Source organism: Mastomys coucha, unplaced genomic scaffold, assembly GCF_008632895.1.
Source record: "Mastomys coucha isolate ucsf_1 unplaced genomic scaffold, UCSF_Mcou_1 pScaffold22, whole genome shotgun sequence".
Taxonomy (NCBI): Eukaryota; Metazoa; Chordata; class Mammalia; order Rodentia; family Muridae; genus Mastomys; species Mastomys coucha.
The window spans coordinates 233,622,285-233,626,387 of NW_022196905.1; the positions used below are offsets into that span (position 1 = coordinate 233,622,285).

A 4,103-nucleotide genomic window follows, 5' to 3' on the forward strand; every position below is an offset into this window, starting at 1 on the left:
AAAAAAAAAAAAAAAAGACTGCCCCATAACGAGAACTGCATAACCAAGGTAAGTGTAGGAAGGGGAATAGAGAGTAAAAACAGGAAATATTTTCTAAAAATTAAAGTAAAATAAATTAAAGTATAGCAGAAAGGTTATAACTGTGAAAAGAAAAGAAAAATTGCACTGTGATGTGAAAGGCTGAGTGGGCACAAGTGTGTTTACTAACAAAGCATTTTTTTTTTTTTAAACAAGGAGGAGACAGAATGAAGCACTTTCCTTCTGGGTCCTCTAAAATTGGAATCTTGTCCCGTAGAGTTGGGGGTGGAGGCGTGGGGAAAGGTAACAGCTATCACGTTAGCAGTTTATACCCTTCGTGGATTATTGCCCTCTGCTGGCCACACCTAGTGTTGCAGTCTATGGGCTGGGCCGGTTCTCTCACCCTCTGGAGGTTCCCCAGTCTCTCCTTTCCCTCCAGGGTGACTAAGGTGTTGAGCCGGGGATGTCTCCCAAGTGGATTGCTCTGGTATTTGGGGAAAGCAAACACAGCTGAGATCTGTGCGGGAGAACCAGTCTCTCGGCCCTCACAACCCACTCAGCATTAAATCTGGATAGATAAAACTAGAGGTGGTTACACAGTCGGCTGGAGCTTCAGAGTCCTCGAACCTTATGGTAGGTCTGGCTCTAGAGGCTCATCCACCCCAGGCTTAAAGGATACCTGTCTTAGTCACTGTTCTATTGCTGTGAAGAGACACCACAGTCAAGGCAACTCTTAAAAACAAGAGCGCCGGCCCGTGGTGGCGCATGCCTTTAATCCCAGCACTTGGGAGGCAGAGGCAGGTGGATTTCTGAGTTCCAGGCCAGCCTGGTCTACAGAGTGAGGTCCAGGACAGCCAGGGCTATACAGAGAAACCTTGTCTCAAAAAACAAAACAAAACAAAACAAAACAAAACCAAGAGCATTTAATTGGGTGCTTGCTTACAGTTTTATAGTTAATCTATGATCATCATGGTGGGAAGCAAACAGGCATGGTACTGGAGCGATAGCTGAGAGCTACGTCCTGATCTGCCTGTAACAGACAGAGAAAGCAAGACACTGGGACTGGTGTGGGCTTTTGAAACCTCAAAGCCCACCACCAGTGACACACTTCCTCCAACAAGGCCACACCCCCTAATCCTTCTAATCCTTCTGGAACAGTTCACCAATTGGGGATTAAGCACACAAATATGTAAGCCTATGGGGGCCATTTTCATTCAAATTACTACACTTACCTTCAGATAACTCAGTTGTTTTTGTTGTTGTTTTTTGTTTGTTTTTTTACTTATTCACCTTATATACTGCTCACTGCCCCCTCCCAGTCACCCCCTCCCACAATCCTTCCCTCATCCCCCTTCCCCTTCCCCTCTGAGCCGGTAGGCTCTCCCCACCCCCGTATTCCCCAACCCTGGCACTTCAAGTCTCTGCAAGGCTAGCCACATCCTCTCCCACTGAGGCCAGACAAGGCAGCTCACCTAGAAGACATTATCCCACAGACAGGCAACAGCTTTTGGGATAGCCCCTCTCCAGTCGTTTGGGACCCAAATGAAGACCAAGCTACACATCTGCTACATATGTATGGGGGAGCCTAGATCCAGCCTGTGTTTGTTCTTTGGTTGGTGGTTCAGTCTCAGACCCAAGCGTCCAGGTTAGTTGACTTTGTTGGTCTTCCTGTGGAGTTCCTATCCCTTTAGGGGCCCACAATCCTTCCTTCTATTCCTCCATAAGAGTCCCCAAGCTCCATCCACTGTTTGGCTGTGGGTGACTACATCTGTCTGAGTCAGCTGCTTGGTGGAGCCTCATAGAGGAATGGGCAAAGAAAATGTGGTACGGGGCTTGAGAGATGGCTCAGCGGTAAAGAGCACTGACTGCTCTTCCAGAAGTCTAGAGTTCAAATCCCAGCAACCACATGGTGGCTCACAACCATCTGTAATGAGATCTGACACCCTCTTCTGGAGTGTCTGAAGACAGCAATGGTGTACTTACATATAATAAATAAATAAGTCTTTTTTTAAAAAAAAAGAAAAAAATGTGGTACATCTACACAATGGAATACTATTCAGCTATTAAAAACAAAGACATCATGAATTTTGCAGGCAAATGAATGAAACTTGAGAATATCATCCTTATTGAGGTAACCTAGACCCAAAAGGACATGCATGATATGAACTCACTGATAAGTGGATATCAGCCATGAAATATAAGATACCCATGCTACACTCCACAGACCCAGACAAGCTAAACAAGAAGGAAGGCCCATGTGAGGATGCTTGAATTTCACTTAGAAGGAGGAATAAAATAGTCATAAGAGGAAGATAGAGGGAGGGAACTGGGAGGCAGAAAAGATGGGGAAAGGAATGGAAGGGGACATTCAGGATCACATGTAGAGAGGGACAGGAGAGATGGCCAAATGGCCATGAGAATGAATAGAAATCTGCAACTGATGGGGCTGGGAATGTAGGGGGCATCTCCAGGATGAGACCTGGGATAGGGGAGGTGCTCGAGAACCAATGGGGGCAACCTTAGCTGTGACTCATAGCCTTGGGGATAGGGGACCTGAAGAGGCCACCTTCTGTATCCAGGCAGGAGTTCCAGTGGAGCAATGGAGACATCAACCTACCCACAAAACTTTCAACTCAAAATTTATCCTGTCTACAAGAATTCCAGGCACAGGGGATGGAGCAGAGACTGAAGGAATGGTCAACCAATGACTGGCCCAACTTGAGACCTATCCCATGGGCAAGTACCAATCCCTGACACTATTTAAAAAAAAAAAAGATTTATTTATTTTATGTGTAGGAGTACACTGTAGCTGTACAGATGGCTGTGAGCCATCATGTGGGTGTCTGCTGGGAATTGGACTCAGGACCTCTGCCGGCCCCACTGGCTCTGAGCCCGCTCGCTCTGGCGTAATTCACTGTAGCTGTCTTCAGGCGCACCAGAAGAGGGAGTCAGATCTCATTACCGGTGGTTGTGAGCCACCATGTGGTTGGTCTGCTTCACTTGCCCCTTCTTGCTCCTTCCTCGCACCGGAACCTTTGGTTGGAGGTTGACCTTGAACTCTCAACCCTCCTGTTTCATCCTCCCAGGACTAGGTGTATAGGTATATGCTACCGAGTCAGCCTCATAATTTTTCATTTGTTTGGTTTTGTTGTCATTGTTGTTGCTCACTTGTGTGTTTGAGGCAAGGTCTTATATATAAACCCAGCTGGCCTCGAGCATAGCTGAGGCTAACTTTGAACTCTTGACCTTCCTTCCCCCACCTTCTAAATGTTGGTATTCCAGGTGTGCACCATCACACCTGGCCCCAGCTTCTAGTTTTAAATGAATCCACAACCCAGAAATGTTTGTCTAAAATCTTTAATTAAATTTCGCTGTACTGTGAAAGCCGGCGTGTACATAAAGTATTCGTGTTTGCTGAGAAAACAGCTTAGACTAGTTCTGACGGCTGAGCATATTTTGATAATGAAATTTTTAAGCAGCATCTTGGTTTTAGTTCTACTTAAAATATTTATATGGTTTTTAAAAAGTGGTATGCTGTTCATTATCAAATTATCACTGCAAGACACACTGACGAGATTAAAAGAGGAGAGAATCAACTGGCACACATCCATGTTCTCTTCAGACTTCAGGATCACAGCAATCTCTGAGCTACATCTTCCATGCCTCAGCAGCCAGCCAGTCCAATTCAGACTGGTGATTAGTGCGGGTCTCCAACTCAGTTTGTCTAATATCTTGTTTCTGTATGAGATAGCTCAGTGAAATTAAGACACTGCTGATCTCATTTCGAAATTAATGTTCTTTCCAGGAACTGCAGGAACCTCTCGCTTTATATAATAAGCAATATATTTTTCCAAGGACTAGCATCTAAAAAGAGTAGGTACATTCAGAGAAAACAGATTCCACATGAAGCAGGATCTCACATGGAGGGGCCAGGGAGATGTGCTGCCATCTACTGAAGGGTGGCATGTTTACTTTGTGGGAGCATCTGAAATACTGGCTACAGTGGGAAGCATTCTCAATGCCCGGGCTTTAGAATGTCAGGTGCAGTTATGAGGTTGATGCTTAAGGATGCTAGGGTTAAAAAA

The 4,103-nt window shown here is 45.4% G+C and overlaps 1 long non-coding RNA gene across 1 annotated transcript in view; it reads left to right on the top strand.

Moving 5' to 3' along the window:
* The window catches only part of LOC116069933, a 19,663-nt gene extending 16,998 nt beyond the window's left edge, over positions 1-2,665 (top strand). The window contains exon 4 of the long non-coding RNA XR_004110219.1: positions 2,598-2,665. This is a non-coding gene — a long non-coding RNA (uncharacterized LOC116069933). The remainder of the gene's footprint in view (positions 1-2,597) is intronic.
* Positions 2,666-4,103: the final 1,438 nt, after the last annotated feature.